Below are 13,000 nucleotides of genomic sequence, written 5' to 3'. Positions count from 1 at the left end.
TCATGACTTTGGCTTGAGAGGTGGGGGAGGAGCTCTGGAGACATTCTTGTTCCGGGGATGGAGTTATCTTTTGGGACCTAGAGGTGACACATCACTGCCAGAAGCCAGGCCCTTCCCTAAGGCATGGCATCCACAGGCAACTGAGATTCAGCTGAGCCAACAAAGTGCTGGGTCCGAGACGTTAGAGGCCGTGCTTTGGCGTGGACAAAGTGCAGGAGCTGGCTTTTTCTCCATGGGTGTCCTGGGTTGCCAGGATTTTCCTGTCCTTCTATGGCTGGACTCATCTCATCTGTTCGTGAACCCGTGTCTCTGGCATCATCTGGCCATGCTTTCTTCAGAACCAGTGGGTCTGATTCAATAAGTCTTTCACCAGGTTGGTCTACAGAAGAGCTGTGAAACCCAGAGTCAGGGAAACTCAGGTTTAAGTGGTATCTTGGCCCATAACTCTGTGTGAGCTTGGTCAAGAGGCTCAATCTCTTGGGGGTCACTTTCCTTCCTTCCAGGTTAGTAGCAAGCATGCTAGAACCTCTTAAAGCTCTTTTCCTTGGGTCAGAATCGGACTTAGGGGCTGGGGAAGGGTTGAACCTTCTGGTAGATGTGGAAAGGACAAGGCTTGACACTGAGTATCTTTAGGGGTTTGAAATTGTTTTTTAATCTGGGGTCGTATTCAGTCAGCAAAGTGAGGAAGAATTCTGTTCCCCTTGCCAGTGCCTGCTCTGGGATTAGATTCCTGAAATGACCTGGGTGTCCTAAAACCCTCTCCCATACTGCATTCCCTCGCAACACCCTGCCTCAGACCCGGGCTTCTCTGTCCACGTGTCTCTGCCCCCGTTTACTGAGATTTCCTATTATTAGCACTTTCCTAACTTTCCTCATATCGGACCACAAATCCTGTCCCTCATCTGTCTGGGTAACCTTGATACATAAACACTTGTAATCCTACAGGTTTGCAGCCCCTTTACTCTTAAGATTACACCCTCAACCTTTTTGTAGGTGACTGTAGTTTTCATCATGCTCATTTCAGATGGCTGCATAATATTCTATCAAGGGACTCTCTTCAATTAGCCATGAGCTTGTAATGGGGCATTTAGATTGCTTCTAATTTTGCTCTTTCAGCTAATGCTGCATTAAGCTAGCTTTGTGTATTACAGAATCATTTCATTAGGTTGGCATTTATCTAGCTAATGGCAATAGTCCAAGATAAGATAGAGAATCAGAATTTCTTTTTTTCCAAAAGAATGTTGTAAGAATATATTGAAATTTTTCTTTTAAGTGCTAGGAATGTCTTTGTCATGTTTTCTGTGAATGAAGAAGCAGGTAATGGTGATGTGAAATTAGATGTAAGTGAAACACTGTGTTTACAAGCATTGCATGACTTGTTTGTTCCTCAGCGTGGAGGTGAGCCAGTACATTCTCTCCAGGAGTAATCTACCTGCTCAAATGGAGGAATTCTGTATCCCAGTGCCTTTAACACTTTGATGAAATCAACAACAAAATAATTATCTCTTCTTAAGAATGTTTTGTAAGAAATGCCCTAAAACAAGGAAAAGTGAATAGAGTTTCTGAGGAAAAAAACATGTCTCCCAAAGCCAGAGCCAGTCGATCAGGAAGTAGAAGCAGGTTGCAAATTTGCTGAGAGGATTTGGCATTTTATTGGCCACTTGGAAATGACTAGAAGGTAACCAACTTGCAAATATCACTAACTTGGGCCCATTGATCTTTGGAGCCTGAACTGTGTGCTGCCCTTGGGGGTGACTGACCGCTTCCTCTGTCCTGCTGATCTGTTGTTGCTTCAGCTTCTGGTTGATAGTATGTGGACCCAGGCTCTAGGCAGTCACCTGTCAACTTAATCCAGCAAATGTTTACTCTTTAGTGTATAAGGTTGCAGGGAATCAAAACATTGGGAGCAAAAAGCCCAGTGCATCCTCGTTTCTGAGACGTTATGACCTGGGAATGAAAAGGGTAAAAGAAACCCAAAACTGGTGATTATTGAAGGGAGTTTAAGAAGTGGGCCCCCAAAGTCAGCCCAGGAGAGGGAAGGATCCCAAGTGTTCAGGTGGTGGTGGGAAGACTGCAGATCCTGAAAGCTGTTGTGGAGTGTTTGCTTTTGACAGTACCCGAAGGACAGGCTAATGGGGGCTGGACATTCGCAGCAAAGGTGAAAGGCCTGTGCAGAAGTGGTTATCACTGCACTTTATGGATTGTATGGGTCACAGCAAGGGTCTAAGAGCATTTATGATTTTACTCGTTTAATACCTCAGTGACCAAGACAAGGTACTCTCATTATCTCCACTTTACAGAGGAGGAAACTGAGAAATAAAGCAGCCAGTTACCTGCCCCAGAGCTCACTGCTGGGGGGTGTGGGGGGAATTAGACCCAGTAGGTCTGATTATAGACACTTTAGTTCTAACCACAAAGCTGGCTTGCCTCTGACGTAGGGAAGAACAGGTACTAGAGCCAGAATGGTGCTCAGGTACTTCAGAGGCTTGGAGTGCCAACGTTTAGGGGTGCAGAGGTGCAAGAGGGACAAGCGAGGGCATTGAGGGATTGCAGAGGTGGGGGTGAGGGGGCTGGGAGAAGACATGAGAGACCACAGGAAGAGAGAATTTCAAATTTCAAATGAGGGAAGGGGCATAAACAAGGCCCACTGCAGCAGAGAGTTCCACAAGATGAGGTCTGAGCCAAGGAGCAAACTGAGGGCCTCTACAGAGGGGGTAGAGGGTGGCAGGCTCCAGGGGCTGTTACCTGGGTTCTGCTGCCCACCCCCTGGGGGAAGCCTGTGTTGTGAAGGCTATGAAGTGGCACAGCACTGTGTGTCATTGTGTCCTTGTAACGGTGGAGAGAGGCGAGCATGACCCAGAGGGGTAGGTGAGAGCTGGCACTGCTGATTTGTCAAAGCCAGTGGCTTTTCTGCAGCCTGATGGTTTTTGAAAGCTGTTTGCTATGCTGAAGCACAAGCATGACTCCCTCATCTGAATGCTGTAGCAATTGCTATTTTTCCTGGCAAATTGGGCCCATGTGGGCTCTGTGTGTGGTTTATTTGAGTTCCATTTTTATAGCCTTATTACCTTGTCCCTATGATGCAAGAGACCTCTCTTTTCTCAAGTTTTGCTCTGAAAATTGTTTCTTAAAAGGCACAAAGTGATCTCTCCTCATCAGGATGGTGTGCGCCATGGTGGCACTTTTCTCTACATTCTGAACACACTTTTCACCACCCCTGACACCATTTGTCACGTTTTTCTGATTGTTGGCAATTTACTGATAACTTCTAGGTAGCTCGTGAATCTTCCACCTAGGCGGTTGCCACATTTTCTTCCAGAAGACTGTGTGCATGTAAAATACCCATTTAGCTCGTTCTTCTTAGAAACGCGGCCCGCCAATGATACCCAGCCCTGTCCTCTGGTCTGGGGTTAACGTAATTAACATTATGGAGCCTGAGCTGTGACCATTCACTGTGCTGAAAGATTTATGTTCATGGTCTTCATTATTCCCATATGCTATAAAAAAAGCTTGTTACGCCTCCCTCCTCCCCATTTTACAGATGAAGAAAATAAGTCTTAAAGAGAGTAAATTGCCTTAATGAATAGCAGCTGGAAGAAACAATTGCCGGAAGGCTGGAGATAGGAAGTGGCATGGAGGGCCTTTTGGGACTCCAACTAGCCTGGACACGAGTGAGTAGCTTTTGGTTCTGTAACCCGGAAGGACATTGTAGAAGTTCACAAAAGGAGGAGATTCCAGAGTGGAAGTTGATGCTGCCCATGGTGCATTGGTTCTTGCCTCCCATTCTGTTTTACCATCAGTCTTTTCTTCTGCAGAGACAGTGTGGGGCATCACACTGACAGCCTTGGATTAGCAAGTCCAGCAAACAGAACTCCTTTCTCTGTGTTCATAGGTCGCTTCTAGGGGCCAGCTTCTTCGGCCCAGCGTGGGTGATACACGCAGTAGCCTTTGGGCCAGTTTCTGTTGCCAGGGAGTGGAGTGCTCCGTTATGGATTGGATCCCTTGCCTATCCCTGTTGAGGCAACCCGGGTCTTGTCATTTTCCTTTCATTGAGGTAACACTAGTGGTAGTGTACAGTGAATGCTATATGAATTTCAGGTGTCTCACTGTGTCTCACTTCAGCAGTGTATATTTCTCATCACACCACCCACAAAATACTCATCCACCAACACCATCTTTCCTCCTTCTCCTCTGGTTATCAAAGTCTGACGCTTATTTTTATTGTGTTGTTTGTTTGCTTTTGTTTTATACTCCACAAATAAGTGAAATCATGTAGATAGCTTTTGTCTTTTTCCTTTTATTTCAGTTAGCATAATTCCCTCAAGGTGCATCCGTTTGATGAAAACAACAATATTGCAGCTTTCCTGTGCCTGAGTAGTATTCCAATGTGGATATTCTAGATCCACTCATCTGTTGCTGGCCACTTGGTGGTGTTCATAACTTGGCTCTTGTAAACAGTGCTACAGTGAACTGGGGCATGCATCTTTTCAAATGAGTGTTTCCGTAAATATCAGATTGGATCATATGATAGTTCTGTTTTTTTTTTTTTTTAAGGAACCTGTTTTTTTAAGGAGCCTGTTTCCCAAAGTGAATGCAGCAATTTACATTTCTATCTCTAGACATCAGTGTCCTTTATCCCCACGTCCTCACTAACACTTACTGTTTCTGACTTTTTGATCTTTGTTGTAATTTTGATTAAATAAAGTCTTTTTTTTTTTTTTTTTTTAAGAAGAATGTACCACCTCGGGAAGATGAAAAGGAATATTTACAGTGGCTATATTCTGTTCTGAAGAATCTGTAGTATAGCAGTTTAGGAACTCTTTAGAGAGTTTTAAGTAGACTGACTGAATTTAGGTTTTATTAAAATCATTCCAGATGCTGTATGGGGTTGTGGTTGGAAATAAATAAATGACAAACATTGGGGAGACTTCTTAGGAGGGTGCACTGTAATGCCAAGAACTGATGAGACCCGAGCTAATTAGCGTCCTTAGTTATTTCATTGTGCTTTACCTCCAGCCACAGTGTAAGTGAGATGGGCGGAATGGATGGTGAGGCATAGAATCTAGAGAAACTCGGGCAAACAGGACTTGGTGACCAGCTGGAATATGCAGGGACAAGAGGACTTTAGGGACGAACCCACCACCACCACCACCGAGGGGTAATAGCTAGTCTCTGGAAGGCTAGCTTTATCTTTGGAAACTAGTTATTAAATGGTGGCAGCCTTGACATGCCTACTGCTTCCTTAGAAGTGAGTATTGTTGGCTCGGTGTGGTGCCCTCACTGAAAAGTGAAGCTCGTTGATTGTACTTATCTCCCTTTAATCATTTCTTTTCTCTAAGAAACCAGACAAAAGATGGCAGTTAGGATGGCCAGCCAAGAAACGGGGCGGGGGGGGGATTGGCCAACGAGCTCAACCCCCAATCCTGTCCTCAGGCCTGCCGGTCTGCTTTAGGAACATTTACCCCATTGGCATTGTCCTTTTTGTATTTATATTGTAACAGATGATTTCCTGGATTGAGACCAGACTGTCTGTAGAAGTAGGAGTAACATCAAGAGTAGAGGCAGGGAAGTAGGCTGTTGCTGTAATCTAGCATGGTGATAGGGTGTGGGGGGAGGTCATGTTCTGAATATGCTGAAGCCTAAAACCAGTTTGGGTGAGGATTGGGATTGGATGTGGAGTAAGAAGACAAGGATGCCCCCAAACATTTAATCCAGGCAGCTGGAAGAATGTTGTCTTTAAACTTCATTGTCTTTAGTGGACTGTTCTGGAAGACTGGATTAGGGAGAGGGTCAAGAGTCTGTGTTGGGTTGGACATGCTGACTTTGAGATGTCAAATTTGTCTTAGAGCTCTTGTCTACTGGACATTTTACTTGAAACAGGCAGTAGGATATATTTGTCAGGAGTTTGGAGGAAAGGTTCTGGCTTAGAGAAAAAAATAGGTAGTGTTTGGATCCCTGCGACTCAGTGAGAGCACAGAGTGGGCAATTGGAAGTCTGCAGAGACGAGATGGAGAGCAAGGGCTGAGCTCTGGGCACTCTGACTTTAAGGGGGTGGAGGGTGTTGAGGAACCAGCAAAGGGAAGGAACAGTCAGTGCAGTAAACAGAGAACCAAGAGTGCTATCCTGGAAGCTAAGTGAAGATACAGCCAAACAAGAGGGGATGATTAGCTGGTAGTAAGAGCTGTAAGCTGAGCCCTGAGACTTTCCCCTGGGATCCAGCCACATGTAGCCCATGCCAAATGCATGCTTTTGGACCTAAGCCTAACCTTTCAAATAAGTCATAGTTCCCACCTTGAAAGAGAATACATTTGTGCAAAAAGGATCATTTCAGATTGATTGAAGCCAATCTGAAAAAGACGGGGAAAAACGGGATTCTAGCAGATGGGCACAGGATTGTTTGTTTTTATGGGGAGAGCTGAGGTGGTGTTCATTCATGTCCTCATTCGTTCATTCATTTACCCCACAGAAATTTTTCGGTGCCAGGGACAGGTTGAGGTTGAGGAGAAATGGGTTATTTTCCAACAGGTGTAGGGTTTCATTTTACATATGAAAAGAGTTCTGGAGTAGATAGTGGTGAAGGTTGCCTGATAATATGGATGTACTTTATATCACTGAGATGTCCACTTAAAAAATGGCTAAGGTTCTAAATTGTACTTTTATCACAATTAAAAAGAAATTTGAGCAAGAAAAAAATTTAAAAATAACCTTAGTGAACCCCACCATGAATTTAGTCTGGAAGCTAATGTTTGCAACGGATGGCATTTCACTAGTAGGAAATAAGGGGAGAGTGAAGGAGCAGACATCCAGTTGGAAGAAATGTTGAGAAGGAGGGGAAATGGCTCTGGGAATTCAATGTAGGGTACAGGGGGGTAGTCAAGAGGCTGCGGCTACAGAGTCAGGCCAGGCCAGTTGGTGCGGGCTTGGCAGGCTGGCTGTGGACTTGGGCTTCCCTTCTTAGGCTCAGTGAGCTCTGAAGGCTTCTGCCAGAGAAGTGTCATTCCAAAGGTGTGCATTTAGGAGATTAATCTCATTAATCCTCCCTGTTAAACTCTTGCCTTATGAAAGCATTGAGGCATGCATTTCTATGGTAACAATGGTAGTCTTGCAAAATTTTAGATTTCCAGACTCTTGTTAATTACATTGACTAGGTTATTTTCCCGTCTATATTGTAAATATTTATTGAGAACTATCAGTTGTGTTCAAGGCAGTATAGGTAAGAGAAGGGGTGAGCTTAACAGGTCTCTTGAAAAGCCTGTATTCTGAACTAAGAAATCATGCTACATGATACTGTCTGTTACTTTAATAATTTTTGCCGGCGTTTTCCATGGGAGCTGAGAGGAAGGGGTGCCCCAGCCATCCTGTGACCAGAGGGACTTCCAGGAAGACTGTCGAGCAGATTTAAGACTGAGTAGGATTTTTCTAGGTAGATGCCTAGAGGGGCATCCTGAGAAGGCATCAACATTTATTGAGAGTTGTAAGTGCAAAGAAAATGTAGACAATTTCTTTTGAAGCTAAACTCTTATTTCATTGACTTTTAGGTGATCCTGGCTGGAGTGCCTGCTTTTGGACCCAAGCTTCACTTTTCAAATGTGGAATCCTAAGCCTTCACTGGTAAGTTAATTTGATGCCTTCTTACCAAATTATGCTGTTAAGGGTTGGTATTTGGAATGAAGGGCAAGGTAGTGTCTTGACCTCCGTGGAGATCACCCCACATGGGTCTAGACCAGCTTGTAGTCTGGCAGACAGGAGAAGTAAAATGGCAGTGTAGGTTTCTGTGGTACATGCAGAGAAGAGGAGCACCCAGGGGAGCAAAGGGTAGCTATAGCTGGTCTCATGTGGAGGTAGCACTTTGGCTGTGTTTTAAAGAAAAAATCCAGGGAGAAGGGAAATAAGCTTTTGGGACTAGAGAAAAGGATACAGATCTAGGGGAAGTGGACTTGGCAGTAAACTCAAGGAGCAGAAGCTTTATTGAAAGAAGTCATGGACAAGAACCTTGGCAGGCACTGCCAGCCTCGCAAGATTCTTGACCAGGGTCAGCAAGCCTTAATTGTACAGCCTGAATGATGGACTCTGTGTATGGTTCATAGGTTTCTTAGGCCACATGAATTCCATCATAGCTACTCAGTTTCTACCATTGTAGCATAAAGCAACCAAAGAAAATATGTAAATGAACAGGTGAGGCTGTGTTCCAATAAAGCTTTATTTACAAAAGCAGGTGGTGGGCTAGGTTTGGCTATACATGATAGTTTATACATTCCTTTTCTAGATCCTGCATGCTTGACTAAGGTATTTGGATTTTGACCGGAAGGCAGTGGGAAGCTATTGAAGTTATTTTGGGCAATAAAGGGAAATGGAAGAAAGTACATTTTAGGAACATTCATCTGATGGCTGGTCAAGAGTCCTGGGGCTGTGCGAATGTGCCCTCAGCAGTCCTGGCTTGGGGTTATGTGGCTGACGGTAATTGAAGTGGGAGCAAAATACCAACAGATGAGATACTGCCAAGGGAGAACCAGAGGATTTGTAGTTTTCGTAGACTTTAAAGACAGGAGCCAAAGACGATTGAGAATTAAAACTTGTTGGTTCACAATGGCACCATGACAGAAATGTGGATGTTGGGGTAAAAAGTGGAGTTGATGAAGCTAGTTTTAGATATACTGAACAAGAAACAGCTGAAATGCAGAATTGAAGCCTGGCCTGTAACGGGTGGCTCTGGAGATGGAGAAAAGACACCTCAGATTAACAACATTCTTCCTGAGAGGAGCCTTAGGGAGCGTTCCTGATTCTAGGGTGGGATGAAGCACCAAAGCACAGGAGGAGGGGTCCAAAGAGAGCGAACCAGAAGGAAGACAGCAGAGTTTGTGATAAGATGACTCATGGCCTTGAGGAATGTGATGTTCGACAGGGGAGTGTGAGGAGAAACCAGGTTGCAGGGTCAGTCATCAATAAAGGATGAAGAATTCGGGATGTTAGTGAGAGATCTCTGTGTGGTTTGGATGGACAGCAGATAGCTATGTTTGGTGCATGCATGTCAAAAGAATCTTTTCTTCAGCTGTGAGGCAGGTAAAACATGCTGTGACCAGTTTTCACTTCCTTCTCTGGAGCCAAGCTGTGTTGGGAAGTTTGTGTGTACACTGGGTTTGCGATTGTGTTCTTTTGCTCACTCGGAGGTGTGGCATTCATAGCTCTGCCACAACTTGCATCACAGAATCCAGCCCATGTTTGGACTCTTGCCACGAGACAAGATGTGATCTGTTGGGAAAACAGTTTCGTTTGCCTAAATTGGAAGTGAAAACAGGGTAGATCAAGAAATTGAAATGAAGAATCTTACTGTGGAGTCGGCCCAACTATGGGAATTGAGATAATTCCTCAAGTCATTCAACTAGTATCAATTTATACTGAGTATTTAGAGTGCATGTGCTTTGGTTTGAATTCTAAATAGTTTTTGGCTTGGTTTGTGTGGATGTAGCAGTTAGAGATCTAGTAATAAAAGCAACAGATGTAACTGGTTTGCAGCCACCATTTATGGAACACTCAGTGTACCAGGCACAGTGCTGAGTGCTCTGTGAGTGTCACTTCACTTCACCTTTGTAGTAGCCTATAACATGGGAATTAGTGGTCCCATTTCAGCAATAAAGAAAACAGACAATAAAATGGTTGAGTAACCTGCCCAGGGTTATAGGGATTTGAACCCAGACCCAACTCCTGGTTAATGCTGCTCCTGTTTTCTCCCACTTATGTCTGGAATGTCTTCTCCTACTTACATAGGACTAGAGACAGACTGAGCTTTTCAGGTTAAATATTCAGAGTCTGTAGTGGGTATATTCAATTTTTAGGAGTCTAGTAAAGAGGGCAGATGTGGGCTCTCTGGAAGAGACCAAGACCAAACCTTAAGCACTTTAACTGTTTCTCCAGCAAAACAATTCCTTTAGTTGGAGAACGTGGCAGCCCTGGACTCGTGAAGGAAATACCAGTATATTCCAGTCCTTGCTCTATGACAGTTATAATCTCCTTGTTGGTTAAATACTTGGTATTTCTCTTTCTGCTCGTGTCCAAATTCAAGCTCCAAGGACAGTGACCATCTTGTCTCGTTTGCCTCTGTACCCCAGCGTCTAGGATGGGAGTGTGTGCTTGCTGAGTATCTGTTGCTTCTAACAAGCTGGGTGACGTTGGTACTTGCCTCTTTATGCGGGGTACTGCTCTTAGCCCTGCATCACTGAGGTCTGAGGCATATGTCTTAGTAGGGGAATCCGACTAGATGTATAAGATGTATGACAAGCAGGCGCGATAATACTGTGAAGGCAAGCAAAGTGAGAAAAGGGGTGGAGAGTGAGAGAGGCCAATAGCTTAGTTAGGATTATTAGAGAGGCCTACCGAGAAATGAAGAGAGACAGTTAAAGCTATTGGGGAAAATGTCATAATAATGCTCTTTAAGGTGACTACAGATGTCTTCTCAGCCATCAACACTTCATTTTAATTATTTTGCTTGGGCGTGGTTGCTCACACCCTAGAACTACGCCCCATTCCTCCCCAAGCCCTCCTTCACTCCCTGGAGGGTCCTCTCTTCAGGCACCATGGTCTCAGGCCATTCTGAGTACTGTCCTCGCCTGCCTGTTATCTCCAGGTTATGCTCCATCCGCCCCCACCCAGCCTCTGCAGCCTGCCTTTCCTTAGCTCAAGGTTTTACCTGGTCCCTTTCCTGTGACCCCGGGCTCTCTCCCTTGGTGAGCTCATGCACAGCTCACCTCTGTGGTAGAGCAGTCCTCCAGACGCCCTCTCCAGCCCAGAGCCTCCTCACAGTCCTCACACCTAGCTGCTGCCCTCTAGCCACCTCAGACTTATCTTTTCCCTGGTGCCATGGTGTCTCTCCCTGCGGTACCTGCCCGGGGTGGGGCCGCCCCCCGCCCCCTCCTCCCGCTCCCCGGCTCTGTTCTTTCCCTCATGGTTGCATTCCATTGGTCACCGCAGCCTGAAGATCCCTGCCTCCATACTCTTTCCTCCTCTCATTTTCTCTTTAGGACTCATCATTTGTTTTTTTTCCAACCACCGCTTCACTGGGCTTCTGGTGTCCATCTTTGTCCTCCTCATTCTACACCCGCACTCCTGTCAGTATGATATGTCTAACTCCCATACCTGATCATAGCTTTTTTCTGCTTATGCTCTGCAGGCCATCACTGCCCACAGAATAAGGCCTAAACCCCTTCAGCAGGTCTGTGGTTTTCTCATCATCTGGCCCTTTCTTGTTTCGTTTTTTCCCTAATCCAAATAGCCAGCACCTCTCATTGCCTTTTTTCAGTGTTGGGGGTTCTCCTGGGCATCACCCAGCCTCTGGTCCCCATCTCTGTAACTCAGCCTCAGTGTCTGCTCTTCTAGACCTTCCTTCCCCACCATGCGCCTCTCTGTGACCGGGAGGTGACCTTCCTGTCCCAGAACACCCTGCTTTTCACCCTCCTAAAGCACTTATCATTGCAATTGTTGATTCACTCTCTGTTATGCGCAATAAACTGGACTCCTTAAGGGTGGAGACCACCACCCCACATGCACACACCATGCTCACGCCCTGCAAAACCCCCAACACACATACACACAGTCTCTGAGTTCTCGTGCCAGTGCAGTGCACCTGGCTCAGGAAGTGTTTGTTGAAAGGGAGGATAGCAAAGTCTGTTTGTGCATCTAAACAACAGATTTATAACATGATTAAAGGGTTTGAAATTGAAAGTTCACTGGCCACCAGGTTTGGTGGGGCCACCCCTCTTCTCAGCTTTGAGAGCAGGACAGGTTGTCTTGGGTTGGCTTTGTGGCCATCTGTTATTTCTCTCGGCACACTGAGGTCTCAGGAATAAACATCTCTATATTCTTGTTGCTGCCTTAAAAAAAAACAAAATCCTCATGTTGGTGGAATTAGTAATAGGAGTTCAGAATGGAAAATAATCCATCAAGGAATGCTCAGGAATGAGTTCCACCCAGCTTCATCCTGGATAAACCCCAGATCCCTAAATTAGCCAAAAGAATGAGTCCGCTAAGAATGACTTTCTGGCTGGGGGTGAGTGAGCCTTTTTGGAGGTGCCCAGGGCATCTTTACCTTCACTTGGAGACTGACAGTGTCCACATGCTGAGGACTAGTAAATAGGGAGCCGCATGACCCCAGGGCCTCAGGTCAGTGCTTCATTCTCCATGGGAGCCCAGTGCCTGAGACAATAGCCAACACATCCTCACAGCTTCATGATTGTTGTCTCTTCTGCATTTCCTAGTTCTGTGCTGAAATTGCAGCTTTTATTTGGGGGCTCACAGTAATCTGGGATGACTTCCTAGATGAAGAAGACATTCTCATCACACAAGACATTCTGAACACACAGCTGACCAGGGTACACCAGTAGGCGCTTGAGACTTCAGTCCTTGCCTGGAACTATTAATGATGGCACCTGCCCTTTCAGGGACTGTATACAAGTTGTTCCTTTGGCATGGAATGCATCTGCCCTCTGGTTTGCCTAGTTCATACCATTCTGATATCAGCTGATTTGCCTCCTCTTCTTCAGAAGCCTTCTGCCACTACTCTGATAGGAAGCCTATGCGTTACCATCACCTTTACTGTTAATAGTCCACTGTTTCCCCATTGCCACCATGCATCTAGCACCATCAACATGCTGGTGGGTAACCAGTTACTGTTAGGGCCTTCGTAGGTGTTAGCTGAGGCATATTACCTTTTTTGTCCCAGAGATACCTTTTGAGGAAACTGAGGTGCAGGTAATGAAGGTCATGCAGAGCAGGCACTTGCCCCCAGGTGCCTGACTGGGTTTCTGCTGTTACCTGTCCTGTACACCACTGAGGCCTCTGCTACCTGGCCCAGCATCCATGCTCTGGCTCTTTGGCACCATGCATCACAGAGGCCACTTTGTATTTATTTATGTGGTCATTAGATTAGTGAATGTTTCTTCCCCACTGAGCAGCCCCCAGGAGCCCCAGGTTGATGCTTACCACCTTTAGGCTGTTGACCTTGTCCCCA

The 13,000-nt window shown here is 45.6% G+C and overlaps 1 protein-coding gene across 2 annotated transcripts in view; it reads left to right on the top strand.

Moving 5' to 3' along the window:
- Window positions 1–13,000, top strand: part of ARNTL (aryl hydrocarbon receptor nuclear translocator-like) — a 92,529-nt gene that overhangs the window by 19,404 nt on the left and 60,125 nt on the right. For both annotated transcript variants that reach the window (XM_012725611.1, XM_012725610.1), the window contains exon 2: window positions 7,539–7,611. The gene's annotated coding sequence lies outside the window, so the exon portion shown is untranslated. The remainder of the gene's footprint in view (window positions 1–7,538; window positions 7,612–13,000) is intronic.

This window comes from Condylura cristata, unplaced genomic scaffold, assembly GCF_000260355.1.
Source record: "Condylura cristata isolate star-nosed mole 26May11 unplaced genomic scaffold, ConCri1.0 scaffold00015, whole genome shotgun sequence".
NCBI classification, from domain to species: domain Eukaryota; kingdom Metazoa; phylum Chordata; class Mammalia; order Eulipotyphla; family Talpidae; genus Condylura; species Condylura cristata.
Note: the sequence above shows the minus strand (reverse complement) of the source record. Positions and strands in the feature narration are given on the sequence as shown.